Consider the following 27,272-nt stretch of genomic DNA (forward strand, 5'->3'; position numbering starts at 1 on the left):
TCTGGAATTTAACCGGATTCTGCAACGTATGTTGACTCTCTTGGCTTTGACATCCTTGTGCTTAAGGTTTGAGCACACCACACGTGCTCCACGTCTGCCTTCAGGTGTGCTCTGTGTCCTGAACCTTGTGACCATTTCCTCTTGGTGCTTCCATGATCCGGTTTGGTTTCCAGGTAATTTTCAGTCTTGGAACATCAGCACTACTTCACTCAGGGCTGCTGTGTTACAGTGTGGCATCTCAGGGTTGTTCTCTCAGTGTAAAAATTAGGGAGGAGCTGTTGGAGTGCTCAGGACTCTCCTGTCACTGTCCTGGCCCGTGCCCAGCTGTCTGTGGGGAGGGGGAAGAACTTGAACTCCTGGTGTTTGGATGCTCCATGTGGAAGTGTTTGCTGTCCTGTGCCAGGGCTCTGGATGTGCAGCTGCACAGGAGGCACAGAGGCTGTTTTTAGATCTGCTGAACTGAGACCACACTTTTGTTTAACTTGAAAAACAGAGATTTGGGCAGAAGACCTCCTGTGAACATAAACATTCCCGAGGGGCTGGATTCAGGCGGATTTCTCTTTTTCAGAGGAGGAACAGGCACGCAGTCCCCCAACACGGACTGCTGGATAGGCAGTTGGAGAAATCTGGGAGGCATTTGGAGAAATCTGTGGGCTTTGATGGGTTTGGGATTGTATCCCTTGCTGTGGGGTGTGAGCAGAAAGTGGAGGCTCCTGCTTCCCTGTCCTGCAGGCAAGGCACTGACCCTCGGCTCTCCCAGAGCATCCAGAGCAGAGAGCTCTTTGGTCTTGACTCAGAATTCCAGAGCTATCAATTACTGGCTTGTCATTCTAGCCATTTTCTCAGCAGAACCTGCACACTCAGGCTGCTGTTTTCCTGACAAAGAAGCATCAAAGGGAAAGGGAATGCTTCCATTTCACGTGGATGTGTGGCTGTGGGCTTTGAAAAGCAAATACTTACATGGAGAAGCGTGAGATTTTCTCACTGCCTCTTCCAGACCCCTCCCCTGAAGTTTAACTTCTTTTATCCCTTAAAACTAAGTGAACAAACTTTGATTCTACTCACTGATTCTTGCTTCCACCTGACCAGATGAGTAAAAGAAATATTAATAAAAATTTACTCTGGGACATTCCCTACCACCATCCTGAATTTCTTCCTTTCAAACAGTTAATTTCCCAGAAGGAGCTTTTATGAGAAGCTTGTTTAGATCTGTAGAGAGATGTTTCAAGCTCCATCAGATGATTTTTGGAGGCTCAGGGCATGGTTTGGGAGTTGCAGTCAGAATTGACAACTCTGACTGCAGAAAGCTTTTGGCAACATCACACTCAAAATTATGTAAGTAATAATTTAAGGGGAAGATAGTTCCTTAATAGGCACCCACAAATCCAATATTATATGAGTTGGAAATAAAAATACATAGTGCCATACACGTTATATATGTTCAGAATCCTTGAACAGGCCTTAAAATCCATTCTGTTCTATTGGAAAACTGATAAAACTTATAAATATGGTTGTAAAAACAAACTGAATAGAAAAATGCACTTCTTGGGGAAGTGGCATTGCCTGGTCCTGCCAGTTTATGTTTTGATCTCAATCGAAATTTTTCTGATTTACCTTGCAGTGGAGCTGTGTAATTCCTCTGTGTGGTGTTTTAAGTCTGAATCTAACTTATTGCAAATATGACATGTCAAAACTTTCAGCCATTAAAAGAACTGATTTTGGACCAGGTTCCCATTTATCAGCTTGAAGTAGTTAAAAAATCAAAACATCCTCTGTTATTTTTGCAGCTTGAGCCCAGGAATTCACTTTGCAATGTTGCTAAATTTTTTAATAATTATTAATTTGCTAAGTCCTGCAATAATTGTAGGTATAGCAGTGCTGGTATGGGCAGGGAACCCACTGGGAACTGGAGCCTTTGGTGAGAAGGAATTTATATGAAAGGAGGGGAATGTCATATCAGGACAGGGGTGCTGCCTTGCTGAGGTGAGGGGAGCTCAGGGTTTTTGAGGCTTAATAAAAGGTGTGAGACTTGAGAAGCATCAGAGTGATTCAGAGTCCCCTGGCTCAAGGTTTGATTTAGTGTTGTGCTTTGCCATTTGCTTTCAGATTAAATAAAAGCTGAGTTGGGTTTGGAAGCTCTTTGTGGAGGAGTGAGTTTTTAGGCTGGTGCACTTTGAATTATTGATGGGTTTTAGCAGGAACACTGAGCTCTGATGGGCACTTTGAATACACCCTAGACAGCTGTGTTGGGCTTTATTTTCCCAGGTCCCTCATCCCTTTGAACTCTTTTAAGCCTTCCTGTATCCCTAATTTCCAGCTCCGTTCCACTAATGGAGTTCAAAGACAGCAGAGGGTTCTGCAGGTCGATGCTGACCCGGGCACAGGGAGGGTTTGGTCTGGAGCCCTGCTTTCCTCTCCCAGCTGACTTCAACTGCTCAGGCCTATCCAGTGTCACAAAGATGCAGAACTTTGGCCATTAATCAATTCACTCAGAGAGTCTGGAAAATAATGTTCCAAATTTACCATTTATGATTTTAAGATAATCCAGGGGAGAGGGAAGACTTGGGTCTTTTAACAACAAAATACCTGTGTGCTCTTAGAATTCTTTTTGGTGCACCGTATGGATGAATGGTTTCTTTTCCTGTTATAAAAGCAATTAAGGTGTGGATGATGTGTTTTCTGTTAGGATTATGAGTGTCTGTATCTTGTAAGTTGTGATGATCAGAGTAAGGATAAAACAGCCCCTGTAAAGTAAACTGTGTCTGCAGCAGTAACACTGAGTTGAACTGCGTGCAGAATTAATAATGAATCCGGATGGCAGCACCTTCCACACAGACCTTGTGCTGTGGGGTTTGTAGGCTCTGTGTGTGTGCTCCAGTGTTCCACAGCAGTTTGTTCACATTTAAATGTGCTTGGCCCTGTGGCTGAAAGTGGTTTGAGCTGTGAGAGAGGCTGGAGCATTTTACATCCTTCGCGTGCCCATTTAGACAAACTATTGTATCAGTGTTTGACATGGAGAACGTTTATTTTAAGCAGAACTGTTGGCAAGTCATTATTTCATTATTTTCTCTTGGAAATTACTATGCTATTAGTACAAATCTTAACTGAAATACCAATATTAGAAAGCAAAATAAAGATTTTAAATGTCTTATTTGTCCACAGTATGGAGCAGCTTGGGAACTTGTTCTGGAAAGGTTCTGTTTTTCCATAGAACCAGAGAAAATTCTGAGTTGAAAGGGACCCCTAGAGATCATCAGGTCCAACTTCTGTGTCTGACCTGGTGTGTGGAGCAGAGCTGTCCTCTGTGAGCTCCCAGACCACTGGGAGTTGTTGAGACCACTAATTCCCTTGCCAGGTGATTTAAGGGCTTAGCCATTTAACTTGGGTTAATGAGCATGGTTGGGTTAATGAGTCACACTCAGTGTGACAGCAGTGCCAGCCCAGGTGACTCCACGGGGCTGTTCCAGCTTGGGTTGTGCCATTACTCTTGTCCTCGTGCTTGTGTGTTTAAACACTGCAAGAATTGAATCCCACAGAGCCTTTTCCCTTGAGGGGCAGGGTTACACTACCCCCCTTTGGAGAGTGAATGAAATGTTTAAAAAGCCAGAAGCCCAATTCCACTGAGAAGCTTTTGGGTAGTTCCCAGGACATGAACCAGTGTAACCTGAGTTACTCACAACCCACCTTCTCTGAACTGTCATCTGGCAAATTTAAAGGTTAAAATATTCTTTTCATGTCTCTGCTATTGTATCTCCTGCCTCTGGCATTTTAGCAGAATTTTCTAAATTAAAAGTGAAAACAGAGTTGAAGATCTGTCTGTGACCCTTTATGCAGTTAACCTTGTAACTCTTCAAGTCCATCCTCTGGATACAACCAATTAAGATTTTGACAGATGGATCAAAAAAACAAGACACTGTTTATGAACTACTTTAAAAAACTAAAACTTATCCTATTTATTAAGGGTTCCCAAGATAATTTCTTTAATGCCATGAATTTCAGGCATTTTGTTGTGCTATTCTTGCTGCCCTTCACTGAGTCAACATACAGAAGCTGCATTTTTTTAATCTGTGAAAGCATTTTTCTTCTTTCCCTGGGATTATGGATCCATACTGGATACAGTGCTCTTGTACATGACATAAATAACCTGGGACAGGCAAGTAACAGGGTAATTCCCGTGTGTAGTTATGTTCTGGAAAATACAGCTTCATGTTGTCCAGCTGGCCTGCCTGTGAGCTTGCTGTACATTTACATGTAACCCCTAGAAAACACCCTGTGCTGCTGAAATGCTCACGGTGTTGGGTGTCAGGGAATGTGGGAGGTTGGATGGCACAGTGCTCCTGGTTTCAGGAGAGTTTGATTTTCCTGGCCTTTCTCTCCTTACTCCAGGGCATTGTGTGCTGTGCCCCACTGACTGGCTGTGAGTCCTTACTGGGGCTTATGTAGTGAACTAAGAGTTTAACTTCTAGGCAACATTTAGCAGGATCCAAGTTTGGCATCTTTGACTGACCAGAAGAGCTCTAAAATCCCTACCGCCTTCACTTTTTGGTAGTAAGGCTGCAATTAGTATTTCAGAGCATGGGATGCTTTTTGGTGCAGTGTCATGAGTTTGATGTCCCTGGACTGACACAGAGTCACTGAGGCTGGAAAGACCTCTCAGATCACCAGGACCAACCACAGACAATAGAACACAGTGTTTCCACCATACTGATTCTAAGAAATAATATCATTAAGTTATAGAATGAGATAAAAAATTGTGGGGATTAAAAATTTCAAAGTAAGTCTCACTTTTCCTTATAGATTTTTCTGTGCAATCCCTTTAGTGTACAAGTATCTCCAAGGCTTTCTCAACCAGAGTGAAGAAACTTGTTTGTTTAAAGAAATTTGAGTTTCTCCCATAATTGCTTGAGACCTAAGATTTCAATGTGATCATTTCAGTCTCTTTCCCAAACTCATTTCTTTTCAGAACCGAAAATCAGTGACTCTGGTGTCAGTTGTTTTATTCTTAATGCCCGAGTTAGAGCACTTTTGTGTTTGCTGGGAAATGCCTTTTGCCTGAATGATGGAGGCTGGAGCCTTATACATCAACCATTATGGAATTCTGAGTCTTATGGAGCCTCAGATGAAACATCCACATTTCAATATCCTCTTAGAGATTTTCCTCCTTGATTGGGTTGAGATGAAATTAAACCCAAGTACTGAATTTTAGGGCTTGTACTGATGCCTGTTTGACCCTCTACCAAGGTTTGGGCATCTCTGTTTTGGTAGGAAGACTGTTAATATTGGTGATAAAGACATTAATCCTGTTTCCTCTGCCAGAATCCTAGGAGTTTCTAGGATGTGGCAGAAACAGGCCTTTTCTCTGTTCTTCATCTTCTTCTCCCCCACCCCATCACTGCTGAGCACATGGCAGTGGCTGTGGGTGTGAACAATCACCTGGTTGGACTCTGTAGAACTTCCTTCATGGCTCCAGGGTAGTTTCTTTAAATAATTTCACTCCTGTAAATGTCATTGGATGTTTTCATCACAAACACACTCAGTTCCTTCCCACTCTAATCTGTTTGTCTGTAGCTGTAGGATTGATTACAGGTTGGGTGGGACAACCCAGGCTAGTGGAAGGTGGAATGAGGTGGGCCTTAAGGACCTTGCAACCCAAACAACTCTGAGATTTTCTGATCAATGTAAAATCTAATATTAAAACATCATGTGTGTGTGTGAGGGAGGTTAGGGTGCCTTGTCTTAACCGATTTATGCTTGTTCTGCACTTTGTATATATATGCTTATGTATATGTATATATATGCACCTTGTATAAATGTTTCTCTTCAATATGGGCAATATTTACTGTGCAGAGCAGGTAAACACCTGCAGTGGTCATTTTTTTTCCAATATGTAGAAAATATTTAGATCTTAGACCCACTGCACCCGAATTACTTGTCAGCTGTGTTTTGAATTCTGTATGCTTGTGTGAGTTGAATATTGCCCAAAGCCTGCAGGTTCCCTGGGACACCCCTTTCCTCCAGAGAAGAGCAGTTGGAGAAGTTGTGCAGGGCACAGCTTGTGCTTGTTGCTGGCAAGGTCTGACATGGCAGATGTGCTGGAGCTGTGAGGATGGGATTTGTGAGCAGCAGGAGTCACAACCATGTGTGTGGATGTGTTTGTGCACATGAAGAGATGGGGAGATGAAATAAAGCCAGATTCTTTTAGTCCGGCTGAAGTTTTTATGCAACATTCAGCTAAGGGGGGGAAGTTTTGGGTTCTACTCTTAGAAAAGCTTGTTTTTCAGAAAGTTAATTTGACCATGCACCTCTGCTGCTCATTTTCCAGCGCCCACTTTCCCCCTTCCACTGGGGGAAGTGCTTCCATGGGATCTGTTCCGTGTTTAACACTTGCTAAAGTTGTACAAAAATTGAAATGGGTTAGAAAACATGGGTCAGATTTGTCCAGCTGTGGGACAAAGGCTTTGTGTTTCTTTGGTTAAAAAAGCAGGGTGGAGGCAGATTTGAGATGTGAGGATTTGAAGTATTTCTCTGCATGGACACACAAAATCCTGCTTGCACTTTCCCCCAGCTCAGATCTGGCAGAGTGGGAAGCTAAAGGACTTTATTGGGAAGTGCTCTTGCTGTGGCTGTGTTCTCTCAAAGTGCATCCAGTAGTGAGTTTGGTCACAGCCTGACCTCTGCTTCATGTTAGGGGATATAGGCACAGCCTCAGTGCCAGCAGTGCTGGGTTTCACACAGCCTGCTTTGTCCACATGAGTGGTTGTTGATCTTTCCCACTTGTGGGGTCATGGGAGGAAATGGAATAAGTTTCCCCTCAGCTTTTATCACTTCCTGCTGCCAGGTAAGGGGAGATTATTGTCCTTCACTTGCTGCTTCTCTTGTCAGCAAGAGAAGTTGGTGTTGAGCCAGATGATAAATAATGTTTGTTGTGGGGAAGGAATTCCCAGATGTGGTTATGCTAATGCTGATCTCCCCTTCCCTGCCTTCTGCCTTGGCCTGGTGCTGCCAGGTCCTCCTCAGACAGCTGCGGCTGGAATGTGTCAGCTCTTGGTATCAGTCACTGCAGGCTGGCAGGGAGGTTCAATTTTGATGGACAAGGCTTTTGGAGACCTTGCACACCCTGCAAAGATAAAGCTGTGCATTATTTGTTCTTACTTACAGACTGTACTTCATCATTTTAAAAAGTACATTTTGCTGCCATTTCCTATAAAGGTTCTGGACTGCACATCCCTGGAAGTGTTCAAGTGGTTGGATGGGGCTCAGAGCAGCCTGGGGTAGTGGAAGATGTGGAATGAGATGGGATTTCATGACTCTTCCAGCCCAGTCCACTCTGGGATTTGATGGTTTTATGATATGGTGGAGATGGTTCTAATAAAATTTTAGCATTGTGAACTTCCAATTTTCAAAATTCTCATCTTGATGCTTGCTTGGAGTTTCTTGCGAGTGAGGATGGGCGGGGGTGTAGAAAATGGCAAGAGAAACAGTGACACAGTCCAAGAAGGTAATGGGCTGATTTTGTATAATTTATGTATGTGCCATAAGTGAGTTTTGGGGGTTCGGAGCATGTCCAGAGTATGGATGTCAGGTATTTCTATCCAGTTGTTACTGCTGTGCTTTCATGGCTCATGAGATACAGTCCTGCCTCCATGCTGCACCAGACTGGAGGTGTTTGGTGCTGGGAGAGGAGACTGTCCCACCTTTGGAGTGTCAGGAATGTTGGTGTTGCTTCCTCCAGCCTTCCTTCCTCACCCAGCACTGAGTCCTGCTTGTGGAAAGGGTCTGGTGGGGCTGTGCTCCAGCAGAACTGCTCCCAGGAGAGCCAGGAGTGCACTTCCTGATGGGAATTCAGCTTTATTCACATCCTGCACCTCCACACGTGGTACAGCCAGGCTCCTGCTCCAAGGCTGTCCATCCCTGTTTGGTTTTCCCTTGTGTGCTTTGGTAAGTTGTATTGCCTGCCTTTGCTCCAGGAGTTCAGTGCTTGGTCCTGCTTCTCTGTATGTGAAAAATCCCAAATCTTACTCAGCACAGATCACTCAGTTCAGATCACACAAATACCTCTTTTTGGATGACAGGAGGCTGAGAAATCGCAGCATAAATGTATCTGTACTCTGAGCAGAAAAGGTGCTTAGAAAATGTGACTGTGAGTCAGGATCAATGACTCCCTTAAGCCAGTTAAGCTGCTCATTGCCACAGCACTCTTCCCTCCATCAAAATTACTGTTGCTGGGGGTTCTGTGTTGTTTTTCTTCTCCCTTGGCACTCCTGCTGATACCTCAGGTATATAAGGCATTTTTTCCAGTGACTTTGATTCTTGTCAGTATGGAAAAAAAAGTTAATATTGATTTAGTTGGGGAGAAAACAGAAGAAGTGAGTAAGAGACTAATAGCTTGGAATGACAAGGCTGTATCAATTTTCACTTCCCTCAGAGGAATAATGTGCTTGTTCTCAGCAAATGGAAAAGTAGACTAGGAGTAAAACTGTCACTGGCCTCCCACAGAATGTAGTGGATTTTGGAGCTCAGAGGGAAAAAAAAGACAGTCATAACTAACTCTGTGATTTTAATGCACTTTCCTTGAAAGTCAGCAGTTTTATGAAATGCCATATGCAGGAAGATAAAAACTGTGTACATCTTACAGAGCTGTATAAAAATGGTATTCACTGCCTTAATCTTACGTTTTTGACTGTGGATGAATGCACTTCTCAATAAGCCTAAATGTGTTACGGATTCAAGTGGTTTATATCCTTTCCTATGTCACCAGTACATAAACTGAACCCATGAAAAAATGATGGACAGACACTGTAGAAAACCTCATTTCTGGTGCATTCACATGGCTTTTCTGTGGAAGTGGTCCTTGCATGAGCCAATTAAACATAATTTATGGTCCCCTGATGGGCTGACAGGGAACGATGTGTGTCTGCGCTCATTGATTGGCAACAGCCAAGGGAAGAATCCTGCTTGGTCCAGAGGGAGACAGTGAAAGAAAGGATGCTTTGTTTTGTGGCAAGGCCACTTCTCTTTTAAATAAATAAATAAATCAGAGAGGTCCATTAATTTAGTTGCCTCTTTGTTTAGGCCAAGGCCACCAGGTGCTGGTTCTCTTCCAGAGCCCTCTCCAGTGTCTTGGTCCTGTAAATAGCACACAGTTGGGCCTGTAAATAGTTGCCCAGTTGGGCTGGGCCTTACTCTCATGAAAACCCGGGGCTGGAGGAGCAGGAGGATGATTGTGCTGTTGTTCCAGGATCCTGTCCTGGTCCCTGCCATGGTTTGTAGTGCAATGCCATCTAGTGTGCACAGGGCTCTCAGGATTGCCTTGCTCTGGAAATACAGCACAGCAGTGCCCTCCTACCTGCATCTCATTCCAGGCAGCTCCAAACAGATTAATTTCTGCCCTGTCCCTGGAAGTGTTCAAGTGGTTGGACAGTACTTGGACCAACCTGGGATAGTGGTAGGTATCCCTGCCCATGGAATAAGATGGGATTTCATGTCCCTTTCAGCCCAAACTATTCCGGGATTTGATGATTTTATGATTTGCTGGAGATGGTTGTGATAAAATTTTAGCATTGTGAACTTCCAATTTTCAAAATTTTCATCTTGATGCTTGCTTGAAGTTTCTTGGGAGTGAGGATGGGCTGGGGTGTAGAAAATGGCAGGAGAAACAGTGACACAGTCCAAGGAGGAGATTTCTGTGGTCATGTGTTGCAGCGTGCTCGGTGCGGGGCGGCTGCAGCAGGGGTGCGACTGGGCTCAAACATGGATTCAAAGCAAAACACACCACAACAGTCATGGGCTGAATTTGTATAATCTATATATGTGTCATAAGTGAGTTTATGGGGTTCTGCAGTTGTTACTGCTGTGCTTTCATGGTTCATGAGATACAGTCCTGCCTCCACACCGAGACAAGTCCCTCCTGCACCAGACTGGAGGCATTTGAACATGGCTGAGCTGTGCCTTGGGGCCTGGTTTTTGATAGTTTGGGTTTTCATTGGTACTTTGATCTCTTAAATTCTGCACATGAAAGACAGTTTTCCTGCCAGAAGAACAGAAGAATATTCTCCTCTCCTGCGCTGAGGAATGTGCACTCTGAGGGGTTTGATTTCTGTTTCCAGCACTGTTTTGGTGGTGTTGTGTTGTATTCAAGATGCTGGATTCTGGATGCTGCCAGGAGGGGGACTGGGTCTCTCCAGGTTTTCACTAGACCTGCCAGAAAGGATTCATTACTGAATAATCTCCTTTTGGTTTCAATTAATTGTGAAACCAGGCTTTAATAGGGTGTGAAATGGAAATAGAGAGAGGTAACACCAGCTGCCTTTATTTACATGTGTTAATCAACACAGACCCAAACAACAACAAATTAAACTCGAGCTATTCAGAGGGTTTTAAACACTCCAGTTTTGGCTGAGGACTTTGAAAAACGTGTATTTTGTGGAGAGCTGGAAGATCAGGGGCATTTTTGCTCTTTTTTAACTTGCCAGCCATGGCAGACCCCAAGCAGAGCCCTGAGGTTGCTGTTCCAGCCACATTGAGTGTCGCTGAGAGCCATGGTCAGCTGAGCTGGCTTTGCTCTGGGGGCATGGCTGTGGTGGCAGGGCTGGCACAGGAGGGTGGCCACCTGTGCCAGGAGTGTCCAAGGGCCTTCTCCAGGTCTGGCATTGCACCCAGCAGGCTCCATCAGCCCGTGACTGAGGGTGGTTTCCTGCTGGACCCTGGGTGTGCTGGTTGTGCAGGGGCGCATCTGCGCGTTGATGGGAATGTCTGTGGGAAGCAGCGCTTGGCTTGCAGCCAAAGGGACTTTTTGGTTACCTGAGTTCAGCTCTGTGGGGCGATGGGACAGAGAGCGCCTGGTGCTGAAGAGGCTTGTAGGGGTTTGGCTCTGGCAGGATAGAGTTAGTCCTGGATGATACTCTGGTCCAACAGAGCCACTGGGCTTGGCTTCCTGGGAAACTTGTGCGTTTGATTTCTCTGGGAAAGAGTTGAGACAAATTCAAGGAAATTGCTTTGTTCCTCTAGAGAACTTCCCAATGGAGACATGAACCTGCTGGGGTGTACAGCATGTCCTGTGCACTCCCAAATGGCTCCAGCTCATCCCCAAGTCCACCGACACCCGCCGTACCGAGGAGATCAAAGAGAAATTATTTCAAAGTTGGGAATTAAACCAGGCTTCTGATCTGCCTGTGCTAGTGAGAGCTGGATGCTGTTGTTTGTGAGGATGAGAGCGCTGATTTCATTTGATGAACTCAGTGTAGGGAATAGGCCATATCATGGCTGGTTAAAATGTGATTTGTCAGCAGAGGGAATGAGAATATTTTGCTTATTTGCTGGTGGGTTTTTTTCCTACTTAGAAGGAAATCAGCTCTCTGATAGGAAGTATGTGATCAAGTACCAGAATTATCAGAAGAAGCAAAATTTATGATGAGGCTGGTCTTACACTGATAAAATAATTTTCTGCTCCATGTTTTTATAAACCATAAATACTGATTCTTCACTCGAAGGTTGGAGTTGATGTCTTGGAGGTCTTTTCTGACTTTAATGATAATGTGTGGTAGGGACCACATTCAGACATTCTTTCTTGCCTCTTACAGGTCATTTCAGGATGATTTTGACCTCAGCAAATATGTTTCCATCTTCAGAATAGATTTTCTTCATTGTCACTTTCTGTAATCCCTTTGTCCATGACAGCCCAGGCTGCACATAGCCTGTGTAGTGGCACCAACTCTGTCAGGAATTGCTTTCTAATTTTTTCAGAAACAACCAGGTGCAGGAGGGGATTGGGAATCAGATGGGCTGAGGGACCCTGCGGGAGAGCAGCACATGGAAGGCTCATTCTTGCTGATTATACTCTGTTTGCACTAAATAAGGCTGCTCCAGGGGTGGCTCAGGCTGATCAATTTATAGGCACTGATTTCCTTCATAAACGTTCCCTGAACGTTTATTTCTTCGTGCTGCAGCACCCCATACATAGTCTTATTTATTTGGGGATATGAGAAGCCGTCTTACAAATTTTCCCAGCTTGTCATACCTGAAAACACAGCAACCAGTGACACCTTTTGATAAGTTTTCCAGTGTAACAGTTAAAGGCCTTCTTGACAGTTTATTACACAGGAAATTTCCAAGGTTTGGGAGAAATACGACACTGTGTAGGAAACAAATAGAGTTTCTTTCTAACAATGCTAACTTATAGTTTTTTAAACAGCTTGCATTGAGCATTAAAAATTCTTGAGGGTATTTTCAGAGCTGAAAGAACAAAGAGAAACTTTGAAGAGGGAAAATCGCTATCAGCTGATGAAGAAGGCTTGAAAAGTTTATGTTCCTATCGTAAAAATCCATTTTACTACCCTAAAAATCTATGTTCCTGCACTAAAAGTGTAGGTTCCTGTGCATACTGTGCTACAGTCATCATTTGTGAGGAGGAAAAGCTGATTAATTGTCTTCACAGCCATGTGAAGATGCTTTTTGGGTCTCAAGGGTGTTTGTGTTACACTGTCATGTAGGGTAAAGACAACTGACATGTAAAACAGACTGAAACTTCTTGTCAGTCTAGGCAACAAATGGGGAAAATTGGGAGAATTGCCCAAAGACAGGAGCAAAGGTATTGGGGCTGGAATGGGCAGAATTCTGTCCCTTCCCTGCATTGTTAGAGAAATGAATCTGAAAAGTGGGGAAAAGACTTGGAAAATCTGTTCTCTGCAGATTAATAATGTGAACTTCTCCTGCTGTGTGATATTACTGAACCACACCACTCTGCTAACACTGCTGGGTGCTGAGGTGATCATTCCCTGGCACTTTTGGGCTGCCCAGCCCATCTCTGACACTGGCAGTCTGAAGCACAGTGGCCTTCAAAGAGAGCATCATCTACACTAAAATAGTAAGTGAAATACAGGACTGATTTCTGGCATATTCAGGGTAAAAGCTCTTCATGGTGTGTGGAAGATTAAGGCTCTGACAGGGACCTGCAGTTTCTGAGAACTGACTTTGTTCTGCAACTTCCCTGACTTGGACTGCAAAAATTGCACCCGAGTTTGACAAGCGACCTCTGTGATCAAATGTAATAAAAGCACGAGGTTGTGCTGGGAAAGTGTCAGATCTTAATATTTCCATATTACCATAATTATGGTAATATTTATTACTATAAATATGGTAATATTACTATATTACCAGAGAGAAGAGGTGGTGAAATCAGGGCAGGGGTGGGCTGGCTGGGATAGAACCACTTACATGGTTGGTGATTCCCAAAATGTCTCCTTCTGCAGAGAAAGGGCTAAACTTGGATATATGGGACTGGAAGAAGTGGTGTGGAATTGCAGTAGTGTGTGGTATGGTGTTCATGAGCATAATCACTCCATTAAATTACCACTCAAATTTAAAAATTGAAACGCACACTGAACCCAAGTTTTTGGGTCTGTGGGGAAGGGGGTGATGTCCCTGTCAGTGTTGATCGTGTCTCAGGTGCTGAACGCTAAAATCCAGCCAGCGAATAATGATCTGCAATACTGGATGTTGCAGATGAGTCTCATTCACTCTGTCACATACGGATCTCTCGGACACGCAGACGTGTTCGGGCTGTTCACTGGCCACAGAAGGTTTTGCCAGCAAACTTCCTGGTGAAAGGCTTGTGTTGTGTGGGGGCTGTGCAGCGAGCCGAGCCCCGCTGTGCCCCGGCGCTGGGCACACATCGTGCAGGGATCGCGGCGGCGGGGAAACCGCGGGGCTGCAGCGGAGGGAGAGCGGCCGGGGGGACCGGCCCGGCCCGGGGGGACCGGCCGGGGGGGGATCGGTCCGAGGGGACCGGCCCGGGGGGACCGGCCGGGGGGACCGGCCCGGCCCGGGGGGACCGGCCCGGGGGGACCGGCCCGGGGGGACCGGCCCGGGGGGACCGGCCCGGCCGGGCTGTGTGGCCCCGGACATGTGCTGGCAGTGCCCTCGCTGCTCTGCTCTCGGCCGTGCTGCGAGCACAATCCCCGCACGCATTCCCTGCCGCCCTGTTTCTCTTGGCTCCCGTTGAACTCCGCGCTCGTCCCGCGGGACCTCCGCAGTGTGCGAGCGAGCGGCGGGGCAGGAGCAGCGCGGCTCTGCCGCGGTGCCGGTCGACACGAGATGGGCAGCGCGGCGGGGCCGGCCCTGGGAGCGCCGGGTGCCCCGGCCCGGAGCGTGCAGCCCGAGCCGGGGCTGGCAGGCAGCTCTCACTCGGCTGCTGCGGGGAGCGCAGGGACCCGGAGCTGCCGGGCCCTGGCTAGGGAGCCCGTCCGTGGGAAGAACAGAGCCTTGCAGCAGGGGTAAGTAGTGCACAGGGAAACGCTGGGCTTGCTCTGAGATCCTTTTTTGTTTGCTACAGTCATTAGGATAAAATAAAAGCGGCTGGAAGGGCGCCTGCAGCGTGGCACCGAGTGCTGCTGTGGCAATAAAGAGCGATTCAGATTCCAGTTTAACAAGGGTTCTTTGCAGAATCTTCTGAGGTAGTTCGAAACGGGGGGAGGTGGTTGTATTTTTGTGCAGACTGTCTTCCATGACAGATTTTAAAGCTCAGGATAATTCAAACTGTGTTTCCCCTCCCGGCGATTAACGCGTGGCCTTTGGGAAGATCTTTTTGCAATGAGGAAATCAGTCTGAAAGCCATATTAATGAGATATAGGGAATTAGCTGGGAGTGCGGTGGGGAACATCCCAGCAGAGCTTTCCTGCCTGAGAAGGGAATGGCTTTTGAGAGAAACATTTTTAAACCTCTGGTGCATCACCTACTAAGCAGAGAAATGAGAGGCCAGGAGATTTTCTGGTGCTAAATGTGTTCCAAACTATTGCTAGTAATTCCTAGGACATACCCTTTATTATGAGGGTAAGGGTAGCAAAGATTTTACCATTTATTTCCTCTTCTTGCATGCACCTTTAAAAAGAACTTTTTGAATATAAAGAAGTATCTGTTGTCAAAGTGAGTGTAGATTGACTCTGAAGTTTTACCTGGATAATTCTGTAGACCATTATTCCATGTTTCTGAGGCAGATCTGTGGGTATGTGAAGCAGACAGGGATAAATCTTTATTCAGGTGCAGGGACATGTAATGCTCACTTGGATATTGAGCTGCCAGGAGCCACAGAGCAACCTGTAGTTGACAGAGAAGTTCTAGGAGGTGATATGCTTTTCTTTAGTCATAGCCAGTAAATTATTAACCAGAAAAAATCAGCATCTGGACTTTCTAGGAATGACTTTTTCCGTGTGCCACCTCTGGAGTCTGTGCCCTGGGAGCTTGGCACAAGTCCAGGCTCTCAATCAGCAGCACAAGGGGGTGCTCAGCATCTCCAGCACTCTGCTAAGCCCTTGTGAGAATTCCCTGCTCCTTGCCCTGCCAAGGTAGGACTGTCAGGATGTGTCCCAAAGCTCCTTTTATGCTGGCTGAGCTCCTTGGCTTTTTTGTAGGAGAGTTGGACTTAGACCAAGTCCTATTTCCTGCCCATCTTTGCTCCTTGCTTTTCCTAAGGGCCACTGAGCCTTTCATCCCTGGTACCCAGATTTGCATATGTGAAGAGAAGGAATCTTCTCAGACTTTTGCCCCTCCATAAATTGGTCAGGCTGACACCTTTCATTTGGTTGGTGGTGCTGCTGATACAGCATCCATGTCACTCAGAGCTCTGAGCTTAATGTTTGACATGAGTTAAAGAAACTAAGAGGGTTTTGTGTTTTATTTCTCTGTATGTGTTTGACTGAGCAGAGTAACTGGGATTATTTGGACTGGAAGCTTTCAAATTCCTGCACAGTGTGCATGGCACTGCTTTTCACACACATTCAGCCACTCTGAGATTTAAATTAGTTACTTGTGATCTGTTTGACTTGTGGCTTTTTCATTACACTGATTCCTTACAGCACATATCTGTATATTACCAGGGTGCCCTTCCCTTCCCTTCCCTTCCCTTCCCTTCCCTTCCCTTCCCTTCCCTTCCCTTCCCTTCCCTTCCCTTCCCTTCCCTTCCCTTCCCTTCCCTTCCCTTCCCTTCCCTTCCCTTCCCTTCCCTTCCCTTCCCTTCCCTTCCCTTCCCTTCCCTTCCCTTCCCTTCCCTTCCCTTCCATCAGGATTTCATGGGGAACAGCTGAGTGTGCTCTGGAGGTACCTCCAGGTACTTCCTTCCAAGTACTGTGCAGCTCAATGAGAGCCAAGTCTCAGAAGTTTGAAACAAGAAGTTCAAAATCCTCTGCCTGGCCCTAAAATGCTGTAAAAGTTACTTTTTGTAAAATCACTGAAATATGTCTTCAAACTCTTTTTACATCAAACCTCTTTGTTTATGGTACCTGGAGGTGTCTGTGCCAGGAATGGTTGTTGTTTGTAATTAGATTTTGTCAGCAGTGCAGTGTTAACAGGAACCTGTGCCTACAGTCATTTAACCCAGCCTTGCAATTGCTTTTATTAAGGAAATGTTTTATTTATGCCATATTTTTTAATGGAAATTGAATTTAGAAGGGATAAGTTGTGGACCCCAAGATTGTTTTCATTTCCTTGTGGCTGCACGACAGTTATTTCCTTTCCTTGGGAAAAAACAAAGCCCCAGGGGATGCAGAGCTCAAGATGAGGTTGGTCAGGGATGGAGCTCTGGGAACAAGAGCAGGACATCAACACACATGCTCCTGGAATGGGCTGTTTTCCTCAAACAACATAACAATTCCATCAGCAATTTGCCATAATGGAGGCTCTGTGTGTGCTGAGCCAGATGCATCTGGGCTGGGCTGACCCTGCCAGCTCTCCTTGCAGGAGCTGTGCTTTGGATTCTCACCAGAGGTGTGCTGGCAGAGCTCTGGGCTTTGTGTTTGATTCCGTGGATGTCTCTTGGTGGCCAGAACTCATAGATGGGAGTCAGTAGCAGATACTGCTCATTTATTTTCTAGTTCTCTGGCCCTGGAGCACGTGGCCATGCAGGGGAGCACAGGGAGGTCCCTCCTGTGGTGTTGGGAAAGGCCTGATCACTCCCCTTGGGACAAGCTTGCAGGAGGAATATGATTCCCTGCACCAGCCCATGCTCCCAGCCAGGCCTGGGCTCTGACTCCCCAGCTGTGCACGGTTACTGAGCACAGGGACTTTCCAAGTTCCCACTGTGTGTAACTTCCTACCCCTCGTGAGTCTGGGGAGAGAACAGCTTCCTGTGCCCGTGGCTGTTGGTTTCAGAGCCTCTGCTTAGTGTTATGTTCCATGGTGTCTGCTGAAGCCCCAGCGACTAGAAGTTCTGTGCCCCCAAAGGAAAAGAATGTGAAGTTGTCATGGAAGCAAAAAAACCTGCAGGAAAGAAATCCATGAAGCAAATCTGGCAATACCTCTGTGTTTCTCCCATGTCTTCCTAATGTCACTCCAAGTGACACAGAGTCTGTGTCATAAAAAAAAAAAAAAAAATCCAGGCTTCACCTAGCTAGTATGAGAAGCAGTTCTGAGCCCAGTGGCTTCAGTCTGTAGAGTTCAACACTATTTATCTGAAGGCTGTGATTTCCACAGCCTGGAATCCAAGGAGTGTAGAAGTTTCTCAACAGAGAGCTTTAGAGACAAAAGACAAATCCAGGAAATCTGGTCAGAAACCCACAGGTGGCAAATGGAGCCCATGGAGCAGTCCAGGATGTTCTGTGCTCTGTGCCAATCCCCGGTGCCCGAGGCCCTGCTCTGCCTGCAGCTGCACGCAGGCGTGTTCCTGCTTTGTTTTTAATAACCTCAGATATTTTAATTTCATGAAAACATTCTGTTTGCAAACACTCAGAAGTTGTTTTTGCCTAATGGGGTCTCCAGTGGCTGCATCTAAGAAGTTTTTATAAATATTTCATTGCTTATGAAGATTGACCTTCTTACACATTTAGAGGAGATAAAAGGGTGAGAACACTTGAGAAAACCTTTGCAGCTTAATACAAGAAAATCTGAGAGAAATGTCTCTGCTAGAACTCTGAGATTTTGTGTCTCAATGAGCTTAGGCATCAAATAGACTTGGTTTAGGAGTCAGACTCCAGCAGTTTATACAACAGAGGCCTGCCTTGGCAGCTCCACCTGGCATCAGGGATTGAAAGGGGGTTCTTTCCAAGTTGTGCATTTCTGACTGCACTGAGGTCAAGGTTACTCCTGATGTCATCTCCAGAGAGGCACCAGCTGTATCCCCTGTGATTTGTGTCTCAGAGCAGCTCTACAGGAGCAGCATGGGGAGGACCCTATTGTCCAGAACAGCATGTGAGATTGGAAAGGGTAAAATTCACAAGGAATTGCCTTTCCTTTCCTCTTGCAGCATGCAAGAGAAGTGTGGCACCAGGTACGTGTTTTGCCTGGTTTCATATTTATTCTAGATTTCTCTCTTAGCTGATTTAGATCCCTTAACATGGCTTATCTTTTACCCTGTGTCTGATGAACCAGAGGGGACCTGTCCTGCCCCAGTCCCTGTGAATCTGAAAACCCATCAGGTCAGATCTCAGAGGTGCTGTGGTTGCAGTGGAGTTTTTGCTGCCACCTTGAAGTGATGCCAGTTCCCATCCCTCTGAGAAGAGCTCAGGGAATGTGTATTTTAAAAGTTGCAGCAGTTTGTCCCACCAGGACATTTTCCCATGGGAGCCCAGCAGGCTCTTCTCAGTGTCCATACATGCCCTGGAAGTATCCAAGGCCAGGTTGGATAGAACTCTGAGCAAGCTAGGATAGTGGAAAGTGCCCATGGCAGGAGGTGAAATGAGATGGGCTTTATGATCCCTTCCAACCCACAGCATTCTGGGATTCTATGATTTTAAAGTTATTCTCTGCAGGAGTTTTGATTTTGGAGAACTTCAAGGAGTGTCCCAATTGTTCTCAGCTTTTTGAGAAGCACAAAGATGTGTAGCACTTGTGCCTGACCTCATTGGAAGCCTATATTGAAAACACAATAACCAAATAACCCAAAGGAGATATGTTGTTGTGCTTGTAGTGCACATATGGAGCCATTGCTGCATCCAGTACCTGTAAAGTACCCTGAGAGTCCTGCTGGGGTTGGGACCTGCCCTTTTCTCTAGCTGTTCATATTTATAAACCATGCTAGGATTTATTAGTCTTGAAGGTGAAGCTCAGATGAAGGGATGCTGACTGCTGAATAATCATCTTGCCATAGGAAGAAATTGTGTTATGTGATCTGCAAGCTTAAAATAGTTCTGGAAGTAACCAGAGGCAAAACACACATCCCACAACCTCTTAATTGACTCAGTGTGAGTTCTTGCATAAAACCCAACCTCTGAGTACACCTGTGATTGCATGGGAACTTGTGTCTGCTGGGAAAGGGATGTGCTCTGTCCAGCTCTGGGACTTCCCTTGAAAGAAGGTCCTGGAGCTGCTGCAGCCAGTCCAGAGGGGCCATGGAGCTGCCCCAGGGCTGGAGCCAGGCTGGGAGAGCTGGGGGTGCTCACTTGGAGAGGAGAAGCTCTAGGGAGAGCTCAGAGCCCCTCCAGGGCCTGAAGGGGCTCCAGGAGAGCTGGAGAGGGACTGGGGACAAGGGATGGAGGGACAGGACACAGGGAATGGCTCCCAGTGCCAGAGGGCAGGGATAGGTGGGAGATTGGGAACTGGGAATTGTTCCCTGGGAGGGTGGGCAGGCCCTGGCACAGGGTGCCCAGAGCAGCTGTGGCTGCCCCTGGATCCCTGGCAGTGCCCAAGGCCAGGCTGGACAGGGCTGGGAGCAGCCTGGGACAGTGGGAGGTGTCCCTGCCATGGCAGGGGTGGAATGGGATGGGCTTTAAAATCCCTTCCAAGCCAAACAGTCTGGGATTCCATGAGTCAGTTTCACATCTATCCCTCATATCCTCACACATTCCAGGGATGTAGTGTGCTCAATCCATAGGGAGAAAACAGGGTATCACAGATCACAAATTATCCTGAGCTGGAGGGACCCACAGGATCATCGAGACCAGCCCTTGGCCCTGCCCAGACACCCCAGCAATCCCACCCTGTGATTGAAAAAATCCCATTGTCCAAACCCTCCTGCAGCTCTGGCAGCCTCGGGCCGTGCCCATTCCCTCTGGAGCCTGGGCAGTGCCAGCACCTCTGGGACAGAACCTTTCCCTAAACCCAGCCTAAACCTCCCCTGGCACAGCTCCAGCTGTGTCTCATGTGTCACTGGACACCACAGGGGAGATCTCTTCATGGAGATGTTTTGCCTCTTTACTGCAGAGGTGTCTTGGAGTTTAATTGCAGCATCCAAACCCTTCCACACAATGGTGTCTCACACTACATACAAGACATGCATGGGAACCAGAGAAACACAGAATTCTTGGGTTTGGAAGGGTCCTTAAAGATCAAAAGCTAACTGTCCTGGGAGAGCTGTGTTTGGATCTCTGCTCACCCTGGTGCTGATGGTGGCTGAGTGGCCAGGGTGGCTCATCCTGGTGCTCCATGGACTGTTCAGGGATAATGGCCAATACTCCAAATGGTTCAGATTAGGAGCAGCGAGGGATTTACTCACACCCCGGGGAGCCTGCAGTAGTGATTGTGTGGCATTACAGGAGATGCATTTTCCTTTTTTCTCTTACCAAGCCCTGTTTGATTTTCTGTGTATTTTTTTTTTTTTTGCTGCTTTTTGAGCACTGCGTTGGAGCTGTCAAAGGGGTGATTTAGAATAGCAGGGGAAAAAAGGAGAGTCAGATAGAAAAATACTTTTTAAACAGGGCTTTCCTGTCTTTACTTTGATCATTACTTCAGGATATTTATGCTTGGGTAAATAAACCACTCCATGAAGAATGTTCTTTTTCTGCTTTGCAGCCACAGTTGAGGATGAGATGGGAAAGCAGAAGATGGGAAGTGTGTGGGAGGATAATTAGTACATTTAGCAAGATAAAGCTGGAGTGAGGCAAAATAGGCCATATAAATACATTTAGGCTGTCAGAGTAATTAGGTAGAAAATGTTTCCCTGTTTGAGAAGATTTGCCAACTAAAATTGCAGATAGAATAAAATCAAACCTTCACATGTATCAAAAGGCAGGTCTGGAAGATGTCCCGTTACTGGACAAGCTGCTGTGAGTAATGGCCTGGGTAATGAGGGTGAAGTGGGACTTGGACCAGAAGTATAATCTAGGAACTGGTGCAGGAACTGACTGTTGGTGACTGGAGCTAAGAGATGTGGTCAAAGCTTTTCCTTATAGTGAGGCAGCATCTTGGAGTTTAAAATCAGCTTTTAATTTCTTCAGGGTTTGTCCCAAGAATATTTGGGTCTTAGAATTACTGTTTCTAAGCAAGCATGGCTATGTTTCACAGGGAAATGATCTTCCTGCTCCTTGCCCTTGGCCACTAGACAGACTTGCACCCACTGCACACATTCTATGAAGGTGCCTCTGGTCCTGGGGCTTTGCTCTCGTTTGATTTGCTAAATTGCACCAACATCAGAAACTAACAGACATTAAAGTGTGGTGGTGTAGGAAAGGGGAAAAAAAAAGTAATTTCTAATAGTGTCAGAAAAAAGTTATCAGATGTAACAGTGCTTTGGAAGCTTAATGGACTTTTGCCATGGCCAAGTATGAGCAACAGCAATTCCCATTGCCTGTGGCTGGCTGCCTTCCCCAGTAATTTAACCTGAAATTCCATCCTGGGAAAACGTGACAAGATCAGCAGCTATCCTTGGAACAATGACACAACCTCTGCCAAGAAAAGCAGCAGCCTTGCCACTGCCTTACAACTCCTGGCTGAAGTCTTGGTCAGCATTCCTGTCATCCCTTGTCTCCTGGAGACTCCTGCAGGTGTGAGCTCCTCATCCCACCTGGATTACTGGGCCAGATGCTGCCACTTGGTTGTGTTGGATCCCAGGGGAGAGGGTCTGCTAATGAGGCTCAATTTGCTTGTACTTTACCTTATAATAGCTAAGTTACATTCAGTATATAAATACACTTACACATTTATTGTCTTTTATATTATGGATATAATTTATTACATGAATATAATAATATTTATTATACAAGTAATGCACTCATGTTTATATGCATATATTTAGATACATACCACAGTATAATTATATCAGGTGAAAAATACTGTTGTAAATAGCAATAATTAATATTAAATAATTAATATTTTGAAGCATAGAGAAAGAGCTGTAGGGAGCAGCTGTGTTTTTTTGTCCAGGGAGCTGGGAAGGGGCTCAGCCTGGAGCAAAGGAGGCTCGGGGGGCCCTTGTGGCTCTCACAGCTCCTGACAGGAGGGGACAGCCGGGGGGTCGGGCTCTGCTCCAGGAACAGGGACAGGAGGAGAGGGAACGGCCTCAGGCTGGGCCAGGGGAGGCTTAGATTGGACATCAGGGATAATTTCTTCCTGGAAAGGACTGTCCAGCCCTGACACAGCTGCCCAGGGCCAGTGGTGGAGTCCACATCTCCAGAGGGATTTCAGATCCATGTGGATGTGGGTCAGTGGTGGTTGTGGCAGTGCTGGAGATTCCTCCAGCATCCATGTGGATTTGAAATCCATGAAATCCATGGCTGGACTCCACGATCTCATAGGTTTTTTCAACCTCAGCAGTTCTGTGATTCTCTGAAGTTCCTTCGGCTGACCATGAAATGTATGAGGAACCTTCAGGTCAGGGCCAAAGACAGGCAGGTTTCTGTCACCATCTGTGAGACATGCCAGAAACTCCTCTATCAGCTCAGACTGGTGGTGGATATTTGTGATTTTCCCAATATTTTCCTGTTTGCTCCCTGTGGCTTGAGCCTGTCTCAGTTCTGCACTACCAATGTCCCTAAAGCCTCTTGCAGGAGCCAGTCCCTGGTGTGCCCACACAGCATCACCTTTGAGGTCTTGGCTTTCTGCTGGCTCCCAACCCAGGCATCTTTATCCAAGGAATTTAGATAAAACCTGGGGGGTGCTGAGTGGGGCACTGAAATCAGCTCCAAGAATTGTAGGAATTATTTCACAGGGTTTTGCTGCTTGCTGGAGTGTTATTCCCGGGCTGTGTCCCAGGTCAGTGTAGCTCCACACCTTTGACGTGAGATGGGGTCTCAGTTTAATTAGTTTAATCAAAGTATAAAAGTTTATACCATTACCTGCACAGACAGGTTTGGAGTTTGGAAATGATGATCTGCTCTTTCTATTTGGAAACAAGATTATTTTTCTAGCTTACAGTTCTCATTAATTGTCATCTAATTACTAAATACTTCTCCCATTATATTATAACCTTAATGCTGATTCTGTTGGGGAGGGGGATTTGTTCAGGCTTTTTTGTTTTCTTTTATGTTTTGTTTTCTCTTTCTTACATGCTTTAATTTTATTATGCTCATGGCTTTATGAAGCAAAAGTTGAAGTAAGTTCCACAGACAAATCAAATCTGTGCTTTCCAGGCTTCTCACAAATCACCCTTTCACCAGGAGAACTGGATGATGGAGTTGACATCACTCAGGAAACAAGGAGATGGAAGTTAAAGCTGGCTGAATGAGCTTCCTTTGGCATCTGGGGCTCAGGGGCACCAGGTCTTACCTGGTCAGGATTTAACACGTTGTTAGTAGCCAACAATCCCTGTCCTGTCAACAGACTTATGTAGTGTTTTTCCTGAGATGATTCGTCACAGCTTTTGCTATTTTTAAGAGGAGAACACAAAACTCTGAAGTGGTTGGAAGTAAAAAAAAATATTGCACAGGTCTCAAGAGTTATTTTTAAATTATTTTTAATTCTGAACTCAGCCTCCTGCTTTGTCTCTGTTCTTCCCTACAAAGGAATGACCAATAAATTTTCCTCTGCTGGAGACCTCTTTAATCAGTCCCCTTATCATTCAGCTTGCCAGAGATGAGCCTCTGTCTCAGACATAAACAAGAAGCATTTTTAAGTTTAACCTCCTTGTATATGTGATCAGCATATGTCTTGGCCAGTAAGTTCTTTTGGACAAAAAGAGCCCAAAGCTTGTGGTACAAGTTCTCTGGTAGAGGAAAAATTGCTTGTGTTGAATTAATCATCAGTTTTCAGTGGGTGTGTGCAGGATGGAGGCTCCCAGACTTGTCCCCAGCCATGTAAAGACAAATTTGAGCAATGCCTTGGCATAGTTGCCCACAGGAGCTCTGGCTGTCTCTCCCTGAAAGTGTCCAAGGCCAGGTTGGAGCAACCTGGGACTGTGGAAGGAGTCCCTGCCCAAGAAACCAGATGAGCTTTAAGGTCCCTTCCAACCCAAACCATTCTGGGATTCCCTAATTCTGTAATGTTTTCAAGACTCTGCATTACCCATACACATGGAGCGTGGTGTGACTGTTTTTAAGGCTTTATTTGTTTAGCATAAAATGCTGCCAAGGACAAGTTTAAGACAGTCTAAAGGCCATTTATGAAATCCGTCTTATCCACTCATCCTAGCTAAGCATATATGTTCCAACAATATATGAAGCTAATGGGATCTAATGCCTCATAATTGTTCATCAGGCTCAGGAGGTCTGGCAGCCAATTTCAGTGTGAAGAAGGAACACTGCAGATTATATATTATTAAGTATATGCTGTTCTTCTATGATCAGTTGCAATAAATGCTATTTACAGATTATTTACCTCAGTAAAACACATTGGCACAGTTACAGGGATATCCACCAGGCCCCGCTGGCCTGTGTTCTTTAAGAACACAAAAATCAATGTCCCACTTTTGGAGCCAACCAGATTCTGCCTGTGAGTCATGTTCAGAGTCCAGTAAGGTCAGGAGAGGTCTCTGCTTTGTGCTTGGATTTCAAATCAAGCCTGGGGGCAACTGTGCTTTCCAGGATGTTCTGTTTACAAGGAATGCAGCAGCAGGAAAGGCTTTTAAACATCAGGACTTCCATGATTTTTGGGAGAGCTTTGGTGCATGTCTATTAACAAAGCAAGTGCAAACTGAAATGCAAACAAAATGTTCCCAGTCCACGTGGGGACAGGGAACGCGAGCGAATGTTCATCTTTGGGGGCATGTTGCTGTGAGGACAGCTGGATTGCAGGACAAACCCCACAGATTCTCCTGTGTAAACAGTTTCTGTCTCAGTCAGCACGAGGCTGCCTGTGGGAGAGGAGCAGTGTTCAGCTGGTTTTTACAATTCCCCTCTGGAGTCAGATACAGGTGCATGGATCATGGCCATCAGTGGGCTGGGATGTCACTGCTCCCCAGTGAGTTTGTGTGAGCAGGGACCGAAATGGGGCTGGCTGGGAGGCTGTGAACTCCCTGAATGTGATCCTGAGGATGGTCCCCAGGCAGGAGTGCCCTGGGAAGGAAGTTTGCTGTACCTCAGTGTCCTGCTCACACCTCCAGCTGATTGCTGCTCTTCCTGAGGTCTGTGCAGAGCCCTGGTGTGGCTGGAGCCCAGCCTGGTGTCAGTGTGTGAGGGGGAGGATGATGAATTCACCCTGTGCCTTTCTCTACCCAGCGTTCTGCTGCACAGAGCTGGGCCCTGAGTTCCTTTTAGGGAGCTCTGCAGGTGCCTCTTGGTGATTTTGTTACCTGGCTCTTGTGTTTTCAGGGCTTGTGGTAATGAGCTTTGCCACTGAGACGCTCAGTAAAGGGACACCTGAGATTCCCTTGGGACTGGGGGGGTCTGTGTGCCCTCAAGGAGCACAGGAGAGATTAAAGGATGGAAATCTTTCTCCAGGAGTAGGAAATCCACATTTGATTCATAGAATCTCAGAATTGGGTTGTGCTGGAAGAGCCCTTAAAGCCCATCCACTCCCACCCCTGCCATGGCCATCAACTGTCCCAAGCTGCTCCAAGCCCCATCCAGCCTGGCCTTGGGCACTGCCAGGGATCCAGGGGCAGCCACAGCTGCTCTGGGAAATCTATTTCAGGGCCGTCCTACCCTCACAGGCAAGAATTCCTGCCCAGTCTCCCACCTATCCCTGCCCTCTGGCAGTGGGAGCCATTCCCTGTGTCCTGTCCCTCCATCCCCTGTCCCCAGTCCCTCTCCAGCTCTCCTGGAGCCCCTTCAGGCCCTGGAGGGGCTCTGAGCTCTCCCTGGAGCTTCTCCTCTCCAGGTGAGCACCCCCAGCTCTCCCAGCCTTTCCTTACACAAGGGGTGCTCCAGCCTTTGGTTCATCTTCGTGGCCTCTTTGCACCAGAGCTCCTCATACCTGGCAAATGTGGCAAATATTTACAGCTCGTGTGAGCCTTCCTTTACTTCATGCTTTGCGTTTCCTTTAGCTCTAGTTTCCAAACTCAGTAGCACTTCAGATGTGACCTTTGATAGCAAAGAATGATGATAAAGGTGAGGGGAAGGTGCAATACAGAAGCAATGGTTGTGTTTAATCCCATTAATAGCAACAGCCTATGCTGGTAATAAATTGTACAGATCCAAAGACTTTCTTTGGACCAAGAGTGTTGTTAATTACCTGTCTACAGCCATCAGAAAAGAAGTTAGAATCCCAGGAGCTGGGTTGGTGAAGGGAGAGGGCTGAATCCATGTGTGGTGGAACTTCCCTACAGAGAAAAGGGAGATTCTGGCCAAACAAAGTTAAATCAATTCCAGGTGTCATGGTCATTTGTGTGGAGAGAACTTTGCCTTCTTTGTCCCTCTTTCATGAGGTGTTTCTCACTACCCACTTCTGATTTTCACTTGCTTACATTCATTAAATACAGCAGCGTGGGATTCTTCTCCTCAGCCTTTTTTCACTTCTGCTTTCATTTGTTTCAGGATTTTTTTGCTCTTGGCTAATTGGGATTTTTTACAGCCTTTTAAGTTTTATGTACACATTTCCTTTATTTATTTGCTTTGCAAACAATCTTAACTTGCTTACAATTATTTCTAATTTGTGCTCTCAGAGAGATCATGAAACATAAACCATTTTAGTGGGATAACAGGGCCAGGAGTAGGATGCTCCAGGCTCAGTCCGTGTGCAGGAATCTCTCCTCACTGCTCTCACACAAACACATCTGATGATGCAGTTAATGACTCTGGGTGTGATGAATGGTGCTGTAAAACTCTGCTGGGGTGAATTGCTTGACAGCACTGAAATTGAGAGATGTGTTTTATTATCTAATGTCTGCCTGAATGTATTAAATAAAAAACTAAAAAATGTGGGGAGGGGATAGAGAGAAGCACTGTTCTATATTCACTATCCATGAATATTTATAGAGATATTTTCAGTGAACAATTAATTTTGCAGACTTCTAAGCTGGAGGGTTTAATTCCTGCTTCAAAGTATTTGCTTCCCCATAACTGTTTCATTTTTGAACCGTATTTTTATTTTTAACCTGTCAGGTGAGGTTCCAGGATCCGGTGGCATTGCAGGGTCTGTGTGTGCTGAGTGTCTCTCCTGTGGCAGCTCCAGCCAGACAAGCCCTTCCCTGATTCCCTGATTGCCTGATTCCCTGAGACCCAGCATGTGTGGGGGCGAGCTGCTGTGGGTGCTGAGCTCTG

At 46.1% G+C, this 27,272-nt stretch overlaps 1 protein-coding gene across 10 annotated transcripts in view; it reads left to right on the forward strand.

The window, feature by feature from the left end:
• The window catches only part of ARHGAP32 (Rho GTPase activating protein 32), a 236,883-nt gene that overhangs the window by 117,427 nt on the left and 92,184 nt on the right, over positions 1–27,272 (forward strand). The window lies entirely within an intron of this gene.

This window comes from Lonchura striata, chromosome 23 (assembly GCF_046129695.1).
Source record: "Lonchura striata isolate bLonStr1 chromosome 23, bLonStr1.mat, whole genome shotgun sequence".
Classification (NCBI taxonomy): domain Eukaryota; kingdom Metazoa; phylum Chordata; class Aves; order Passeriformes; family Estrildidae; genus Lonchura; species Lonchura striata.